General features: G+C 36.3%; 1 pseudogene; it reads right to left on the reverse strand.

The window, feature by feature from the left end:
- Positions 1–6,221: 6,221 nt before the first annotated feature.
- LOC128567429 (tRNA pseudouridine(38/39) synthase-like) lies at positions 6,222–7,687 on the reverse strand (annotated as a pseudogene).
- Between the last annotated feature and the right edge of the window lie 2,619 nt (positions 7,688–10,306).

The following is a 10,306-nucleotide window of genomic DNA, read 5'->3' on the forward strand; positions in this document are numbered from 1 at the left end:
AAGTTGATTCCACGTCTTTGTGACTGAATTGTGCTGTAATAAACATTTGAGTGAATCTGTCCTTTTGAAAAAATAACTTTTTCCCTTTGGGTAAATATCCACTAGTGTGATTCCTGGGTCAATTGGTAGGTCTACTTTTAAGTCTTTGAGATAGATTCATACTATTTTCCACAGAGGGTGTATTAGTTTGCATTCCCAGTAACAGTGTACATGTATTCCTTTCTCTCTGCATCCACATCAGCATCTGTTGTTCTGGGACTTTTGACAAATGCCAGTCTCACTGGAAATAAGTGAGATCACATTTCATTGTGCTTTTGATATGTACTTCTCTGATGACTAGAGATGTTGAGTATTTTTTAAATGTTTTTTGGCCATTAGTTTATCTTTTTTTTTTTAATCTTCTGTTTGTATGTTTTTCCCACTTTTTTAGGGGATTGTTTAATTTTTGCCTGCTGATTTGTTTGAGATTTTTAGATTCTGGTTATCAGCCCATTATTGGATTTATAGTATGTAAAGATTTTCTCTCATTCTGTAAGTTGTCTATTTATTGATTATTTCCATAATTGTGTGGAAACTTTTTAATTTAATCAAGCTCGATCTATTAATTTTTGTTGTCATAATATGCAAGGCTGATATCCATAAGAATTTTTCCAAATTTCATTCCAGAATTCTTACACGTTTATGCCTTAGGTTTAGGTCTGTTAGCCATCCTGAATTCATTTTTTGTGAGTGGTGAGAGGCAGAGATCTTATTTCAGTCTTTGTTTGGCTACCCAATTTTCCCAGCACCATTTATTGAACAGGAATTTTTTTCACCAATTATGTTTTTGTCTATTTTGTCACAAATCAGGCAGTAGCATGAGGATGGTTTTCTGAGTTCTCTGATCTAATCCGTGGATCCATATCTCTGTTTATGTGCAAGTACCATGTTGTTTCAGTTATTATAACTTTGGCAGTATAGCTTGAAGTCTGATAAAGTGATACCTCCTGGTTTATTCTCATTGCTAAGGTCATGTTGGCTATTCAGGGTCTTTTCTGGTTGAATGAATATGTAGAACTGTTTTCTGTAGATGTGCAAAAAGTGAAGTTGATGTTTTAATGAGGATTTCATAGAATCTGTAGATCAATTCGTGTAGTATAGCCATTTTAACAATGTTGATTCTGCTGATCCATGAGCATATCTTTTTTTCCATCTGTTTATATCCTTTGCAATTTCCTTTCTCAGTATTTAATAGTTCTCCTTGTCAAGGGTCTGATTCCCTTAGTTAAATATATTCCTAGGTATTTTATTTTTTTGTTGCTATTGTGATAGGTACTGAGTCTTTGATTTGATTCTTAGTTTGACTTTGTTGGCGTATATAAAATGTTACTGATTTGTGTATGTTGACTTTGTGACCTGAGATTTTGCTGAATTTATTTATCAGTTCCAGGAGTTTCTTGGCAGAGTCATTGGAGTTTTCAACATATAAGATTGTATTGTCAGCAAAGGGTCATAGTTTGATCTCTTCTATTCCCATTAGGACACCTTTGATTTCCTTCTCTTGTTTGATTGCTCTTGGTAACACTTCCAGTACTATGGTAAATAGAAATGGTGATAGTGGGCAGCATTTTCTGGTTCCAGTTCTAATCATGAATGCTTTCAATTTTTCCCTGTTCAGTATAATATTGGCTGTGGATTTGACCTCGATGGCTTCTATTAGTTTAGGAAATGCCCCATCTATGCCAATTTTTATTCATTTCCTAAGTTTTAAAATAGTCTCCTATCACTAATTTTAAAAATTCCTTCATAATTTTTAAAGTGAAAGAATTCTAAACAATGCTTGAGTTGTATCTCATAATTATGCTTATTCTTAGTAAAGCATCACAAGTATGGAGAAGCATGAATCCTATGTACTCAATTTTGATATGAGGACAATTAATGACAATTAAGGTTATGGGGGGGAAGCAGAAAGAGGGACGGAGGGAGGGGGTGGGGCTTGGTGTGTGTCACACTTTATGGGGGCAAGACATGATTGCAAGAGGGACTTTACCTAACAATTGCAATCAGTGTAACCTGGCTTATTGTACCCTCAATGAATCCCCAACAATAAAAAAAAAATAAAAAAATAAAAAAATTTTCCATTTGATTTTTTTCCATGGAATATCAGAATTGTTCTCTTTAGTTTACCAATGCTTACCCCAATCAAGTGATGTGGAGGAATAAACATCATGTTTACAAGGACAGTCACTGGTTCTTAACACATCAAAGGATATGCTGAGAGCAAGACATTCTCCTGGCAAGCCTAGAGAAATCTTGTAACTTGGAGGCAAGCCCCAAGTAACTCAGTATTTGGGAATAAGATAAGATCGGTTACTTGGTTACTCGATAGTAAGCAGGGGTTAAACCTTAAACATTTTGTGGTATTTCATTGTGGGAGTTGTGGAGAAAGCCTGTAGTTTCCTTTTTGTGGTCTTTAAGCATGTAGCTCCTGTACGTCATTACTCAGCACTCTTCACACCTGTTATCCCCTCAATGAATAGCCACTGCAAGGGTTGTTCAGGGCTCTCCTGTGTTGCATGACCAGAGACGTGAATGAACAGCAGCTTTGCCGTGGGTGTAAACTCGCTCCTGTAATTATTAAGTCAAGAAACGGACTACATAAAATGGGATGGTGTGTGTAGTGAAATTCTTTATTCAGGGTTTAGATTTTATACTTTTCTAGTCATGTATACACTTAATCTATCATCTGTTAGTTCTATCATTATCTTATTTTACTTATGTGAAATTAACTTGAAAGGAAATATTTTGTTATCATATTAATACAATCACTTTTGTAGTAAACCTCTTATTCTAAACACTGACTAATTTCTGGGCAGGTATCTAAATAAAGATCACAAAGAAGAAAGTAGCCACAGGGGGACACAGTTAATGGAAGAATATCTTCAAGCGTTCACTCAGTTTAGTCAGTGTGAAGTAATGACTGTGTCTTTTCCTCAGGGCAGAGCACCTATAGACCTCTGACAATATGTTGTTAACATAGGTCAACCCTCTGGCCTATATCTCTGAGGAAGGGCATCATGCCCTTTGATCTCAGGCTTCATGGGGTGTACAGCTTCAGAGAAATGGCTTATGGAATTTATAACTCCAGGGAAGGCAACTCTGCGTGTATCCCAGGGGGACCCAAGTCCCGTAAGCCTCTGGAAGAAAAACAAGTCATTTTAAACTCACACTGAGTTCACTTTGTGTGCCTGATGTAGGATATGTTTATTTCTAAATATTATCCTATATCCTGCACCTCTGTTGAGCCTCACCTCTTGTAAGCTTGTACTTTCAATCCACATCCTGGCTGTTCCCTTCATGCAGCTCCAACAAAGTGATATTATTTTTAATTTTCATTGATACTGATCAGCAATATGCTTTTGATTTTTAATCATTTTAAATATATAGTCTTATTGTACAACCTAGAATATTGTCTATATTTGTGAACATCTTATGAGTACTTAAAAGGAATGTGTATTCTGCATTTCTTGAATGTAGCATTTTATAAATGACAGCTAATACAAAGTAGTTAATAATGTTGTTTAGACAGTCTATACCTTTACTCTTTTTGATTGTTTACCAGTTTTTTAGACGATATGTTGCTAGTCTATAGTAATTGCAGAAGTATCTACTTCTGTGTTTAACATTGTCAATTTTTGTCACATATATTGAGTTTTTATTCTTACAATTGTCATTCTCATAATACAATATTCCTCTTTATCTGTGGTAATATTCCTTGTCTTGAAAATTATTAATTATTATATTGATATATTAATTTTTATATTCTTGATAATAATTTAGTCAGGTTAGTCTTATTATGTCCATTGGTTGCACGGAGTATCTTTTCCCATTCATTTTTTTATACTAATATGTGTTTTTATCTTTAAAGTGAATCCTTGCAGATCGTATTTAGTTGGTTCCTAATTTTATCCATTCTGGTATTTAACATTGAATTCAAGAGTTTGATCTATTACTACTTAGTCTATTTATCGGTTTGAGTGAATTGATTTTCTGTTTTCTTATCTGCTTCTTAGTTGATTTTGTTATTGTTATTATTGTTTTATATGTGCCTTCATTTCGTCCATGCTCTGGATTATTTGAATATATTTAGGTTTATTATTTGATTTATTTATTGGCTTTTTGAAAGTACCTATCATCACTGTTTTACTTGTAGCTTTAAAAACTATATATGCGTCCTTAAATTACTTTATCTAGTTAGAGTTAATATTCTATTATTATAAAAACTGGAAATCTTATAACCCTTTAGATCCATCCATCTACTCCATTAATGCTGTTTGTCACCTGTATTACATAAAAGTATATTATATTTATAGTCAAATATATTTAAATAAATAAAGAGAAATACACAATTTTTATACATTTACTCTGATATTTATTCTTTCTTATTTCTTTTTAGCCTTTGGAGATTCTAATTTATAGAGGTGTATAGGTGACACATTCTTGATTTTCCTTTATCTGAAAATGATACTGGATGGGTGTAATGGCATCATTCAGGTTTTTTTTATGTTTATTATTGTTTATTGTTGTAAAAGATAATGTATTATTTAACAGAACTTTGAGGACTTTTGAATAAATATTGGTGTTCACGAGTAATATTTTGAGGCTTACTTATTGACTTTGTTTTGAGTACAAGCAAAATCTCACCTCATTTTCCTGTCTCAGTGTTTAGTACCACCCACCACTCATTTGCTCAGGTCTGAAAGCCTCTCTGCTTGGGAATGGCACATTCACTTCCCCAGAGTCCTGTAGTTTCTGCCTCCTTAATTTGAAATGCATGTATTTCTCTCCATTTCCCCTTACTACAAATAAGGCCATTGTCGTTTATTGCCTTCATTATTCCAGCAGTCTCCTAATTGGTCCCTTTACCTTCAGTCTTGCCCTTTTCCAGTCCACAATATATGCAGAACAATATTTTTGCTACACAATTCTATAAGATTTTTTCAGTGACCATGCAAGATAAAATCTAAGCTTTTTAAGGAAGGCCTCCAAGGCTTTACAATGTGGTCTTACAAAGTGACTGGTCAGTTTGTAAAACTATGCTCTTTCTCTCTCAAGTCATACTAAAATAATTTACAGTTGCCTGAATGCTATAATCTCTAGCCATTTGCACAAACTGCAGCTTCTGCATTAGACACACTTACAGCTCTGCTTCTTAATCCTCACTTTAACCTGGCTCCCAATCGTTGTGTAATATTTAGCTCGAATATCTCCTCTTTATAAAAACTCTCCTTAATCCACTATACCAGGGTTAGGCAAACACTGTGGCCTACAATGCTTTTTACATTTGTAAAGAGTTTTTTAAAAGAATATGAGACAAAAACCATTTGTGATTCATAGATCCTAAAATATTTACTCTTTAGTCCTTTACAGAAAACATTTATCAACCTTTGAACTAGGTTTACATGCTTCATAAGAAAATGTGGTGCGGGGTGGCACCTGTGGCTCAGTGAGTAGGGCGCTGACCCCATATACCAAGGATGGTGGGTCCAAACCTGGTCCCAGCCAAACCGCAACAAAAAATAGCCGGGCATTGTGGCGGGCGCCTGTGGTCTAAGCTACTCGGGAGGCTATGGCAAGAGAATCACCTAAGCCCAAGAGCTGGAGGTTGCTGTGAGCTGTGATGCCACAGCACTCTACCAAGGGCAACAAAGTGAGACTGTGTTTCTAAAATAAATAAATAAATAAATAAATAAATAAATAAATAAATAAAATAAAATATTTAAAAAAAAAGAAAAAAGAAAAGGTGGTGTGCCGTATTTGGTTAGGTGACTTCAAGTTAGCATCATGCCTGCCACTGCATTGATTTTTCCAATCTTTAATTGATTGAATATGATATTTTTAAATCTTATAAAATAAGACACCCAGGCAAAGGTTGTTTTAAGAATTCAGATGAGTAATGAATATTTCATTTGCCTTAAAAAAGAATAGCACAACAAATTAAACACTTGCAGTATTATGCTTTGATGAATTTGAATACAAGGCACAGGTTTCCAGGAGTACATAAGTACATTTCCATTTTATAGTTGTTTTGCTTCTTTCATCTCATAATCCTTTTAGACAAAGATTTTTCTTGTTAAAGCAAAATCTTCCTTAATAGGTACTTAAAATCTTTTCTCAAAAGAGTGGATCATCTGAATTTCTAGTATTTCTTATAGTGAATTTTATTTTTTTTAATTTCTTTTCTACCCTTCTACCCCTAGTTGGTTGTTGGTTCCTATTTCCTGGTAAATTGTCTGTGGTGAAATGCTGCTTTTTATCTCTGCATCAACACAGACCCTTTTTGTTGGTGTCTCCAATATAGTATTCTCTTCCTCTGATGTGTCATTAGAGTCCCTTCTGGCTTTTGTTTCTTCCTCATGGAGTAAATGGGGGTGCTCAATGCTTCCTCTACATACAAAATGCTGGATCTGAGATTCCAATCCTTGGCATTTAGGACGTCCATAAGGAGCTTATATGTGCACATTTTCACTCCTTCCACAAAGGCACTGGTCTGCTTCATTAGAGAGGGCTGAACGTTTCTCCATTCTATCATTCCATCTATCTTTGTCCAGACCTTGTAGCATACTGTACAACATGTGAGTTTTGACAGCATGATTAGCCCATAGTTGTTGCAGGTGGGTAACATTGAACTTCTGAACCTCCAGTCATAAATCCACTTGATATTTTCAAACTTACCATCATATAAGACTAGAGGAAATTCTATAGCCATACTATATTGAGGTTTCTGGGGATTTTTCTCTATGTTAAGCAGCTCATCAGTAATCTCTGGCTTCTTCATCCCTTGGCCAGCCAGAAAGAGGATAGCCATCATACAGTGGACTTGATGATAAAGGAATGCCTGGCCAATCACTTCAAATTGACATAGCTGAAAAGGTTCTTGCCATCTTTCCTCACTTAGGCTCTGGCCCACTAGCTGTACTTGAGCAGATAGAATACTCCTCTGAAAGTTAATCACTCCATTAGCTACATCCATTTTACACAAGTTTCTAAAATCTTGAGTGCCAACATACTTCTGTGCTGCATAATTCATGGTTTCAACATCTAAATCAGCACGAGGGGAAAAATAGCGGTAAGTCGGCTCAAGACAGCTGAACCTAGTGCTGAAGCTAGGTTCTACAGGGGCCCAGGCCAGTATACGGATGTCTGGAGGGACTACCCTGTTGAGAATGTGGATATAACAGATCTCTTTTGTAGCACTGCTAGCTTCATCTTTTAAATTAAAATCCTCTTAATCCCTGCCCCTTGGAAACTGAGAATGGAGGTGAAGAGAAATCACCTGTCCAAAGGCACTAACTCCTTTGTCTGTTCGCCCACATCGGTGATGGTTGGATGTCTGGCTGCTTTCTACTAGTCGAGTCTTGGTTAGAGCCTCAAATAGTTTCTCTTCAATGGTATTATTTGTGTTTTCCTGACTAGCAAAGCCTTGGTATCCCCAGCCAAGATAGGCCATTTTTAGGGCTATATGTCTCCAGTCATGAGCACTGAAATCAAATGCATGCTTAGCTTTCCCACTTCCTAATGGGTTTTCCCTAACATCTGAGTCCTTGTTGGCCCATTCCTTTCTAAGTCTTTGCACCTCCTGCTCCAGTTCTCCTACTCTTTTTAGGAGTTTCTTGGTTTGGTTTCTGTCTCTGTCATTTTCAGCCATCATACACAGCAGGAATAAAGGAATCATATATGTCCAGCCTAACTTCTGGTTGCCGACAGCGCCACCATTCAGTTTTTTTAAGGAATAATTTATTGAGATACAATTTCTATGATAGGCTATTTACTCTTTGAAAGTACAATTCAATGGAGTTCATACATTCTAACAGTTGTGTATCCATCACCACACTCAACTTTGGAGGATTTTTATCACTCCCCCAGAGAAATTTTCCATCCTTTAACCATCAACCCAAAGCCTTCTCCCCAGCCTTAGACCACACAGATATGCATTTCTACTTTAAGGTGATAAAAACACAACATGAGATCTACCCTCCTGCCAAATTTTTAAGTCCTCAATACAGTGTTGTTAGCCCTAAGCACACTGTGTTGCCATGTATCTCTAGAAGAGGGGTCCTCAAACTTTTTAAACAAGGGGCCAGTTCACTGTCCCTCAGACTGTTGGAGGGCCAGACTATAGTTTAAAAAAAAAAAAAAAAAAAAACTATGAACAAATTCCTATGCACACTGCACATATCTTATTTTGAGGTAAAAAAAAACCAAAATGGGAACAAATACAATATTTAAAATGAAGAACAAGGGCGGCGCCTGTGGCTCAAGGAGTTGGGTGCCAGTCCCATATGCCAGAGGTGGCGGGTTCAAACCCAGCCCCGGCCAAAAACACACACACACACACAAAAGAAATAAAATGAAGAACAAGTAAAGTTAAATCAACAAACTTGCCAGTATTTCAATAGGAACTATGGGCCTGCTTTTGGCTAATGAGATGGTCAATGTTTGGTTCCATATTTGTCACTGCTAGTCGTAACAAGTGATGCGAGTGTGCATTCGTTAGTCTAGATCTGGTTGGAGATTTCAGATGTTTCATTCTGGAAAAAGTCTGTTCACAGACATAAGTGCTACCAAAGATGGTTGCCATTTTGAGTGCATGGTTCCTGAGTTTAGAATATGTCTCAGAGGGGAGAGATGCATAGAAATTAGGAAGGCTGCTTGACTTGAATGCATCTTTCAGAGAGTCACAATTCTGCAGTTCAGCCAGTTCCATTTGGTAAATCATATCCACATTTTCAATGTCAATAGTAAATGGGTTATGGAAAAGCTGTATGTCCTGTTCATGGAGATGAAGCTCTTTAAATCTAAATTGGAATTCATTTTGCAACTTTTCCAGTGAATCCACACATGTTTTATTTGGGAATGCAACCAATGGATTTTCTGCTAACAGATTTTGAGTTATGGGGAGATGGCAGAAATTTTCCTCCTTCACTTGTTTGATGAGGAGGCCTAATTTTACTTCAAATGCTTTCACATGTGATTGCATATCACAAATGAGCTTCCCCTTTCCTTGAAGTTGCACATTGAAATTGTTGAGTAGCTCTGTTACATCTGTCAGAAAGGCAAGGTGCCATTTCCATTCTACATCATTGAGCTCTGATACTTGTTTTTTGAAAACAGAAAAGCTGTAATCTGTGGAAGTAGGTCATAGAAATGTTTCAAAATTCTCCTTCAACTCAGCCAATGGACTTCTGTGTGGTATGGAACATCTTCACAGGCAACATTTAGCTCAGACAGAAATTCCTGAAATTGTCTGTGGTTTAGTGTATTACCTCTAGTGATGTTAACACAAGATACCACAGTTTTCATAACAGAGTCCCACTTCAGTGATTTAGTACACAGTGCTTGTTGGTGGATGAGGCAGTGTATGGCTATTAGATGAGAATGGTTATGTTTGTCCATCTCTTGGTTAATGCGAGCAATTACTCCTTTCTTGGACCCCACCATGCTAGGAGAACCATCAGTTGTCACACTGGCTAGTTTTTCCCAGTCCAGCTCTAAACTATTCATGGTTTGGAAAACCTTTTAATAAATATCCTTTTCTGTAGTTGTTCCTTTGATGCTTTGCAGTGCAGCAAGCTCTTCTGTGACTTCAAAATAGTCATTCATACCATGAATAAAAATTAGAAGTTGTGCAGAATCACGAACATCATTATTTTCATCAAGTGCCAAGGAAAAATAGGAAAGGTTTTTTGTGGAGTTTTGCAAATGCTGATGCTAATTGTCTCCCATTTATTCAATCCTTCGTGTAATTGAGGGTTCTGAAAGACTCACTGTACTAAATAAATTGGCCTTCTCTGGACACATCTCTTTGGCAACAGAAAGAAGGCATTCTTTAACAAATTCTCCCTCCACGAATGGTCTGCCAGTGCATGCTATTAGCTTGGCAACTTGAAAGCTTGATCACAGTGATGAAGTATTTAGCTGTTTCTGCTTCACAAAAGTATTTTCCTGAGTTGTCAATGTATATTTCAGTTTTAATATTTTATCTTTTTTCACTTCTCTGACCAAACTATCATATTTACCTTTATGTTGAGTTTGATAATGTCGACGCAAATTGTATTCTATGAATACAGACGCTATATTCTGGCATATCAAACACACAGCTCTTTCCTTGTACTGCATGAAAAAGTAATCATAAGTCTGCTGTTCTTTGAATATCCTATCTCTGAGTCAATTTTTCTCTTTCTTGATATCATTGTTTCCTAGGGATTCCAAATTGCTATTAGAAAAATACCAATATATATACATACAGCGCTCCAAAAACAATATA

Source organism: Nycticebus coucang, chromosome 16, assembly GCF_027406575.1.
Source record: "Nycticebus coucang isolate mNycCou1 chromosome 16, mNycCou1.pri, whole genome shotgun sequence".
Classification (NCBI taxonomy): Eukaryota; Metazoa; Chordata; class Mammalia; order Primates; family Lorisidae; genus Nycticebus; species Nycticebus coucang.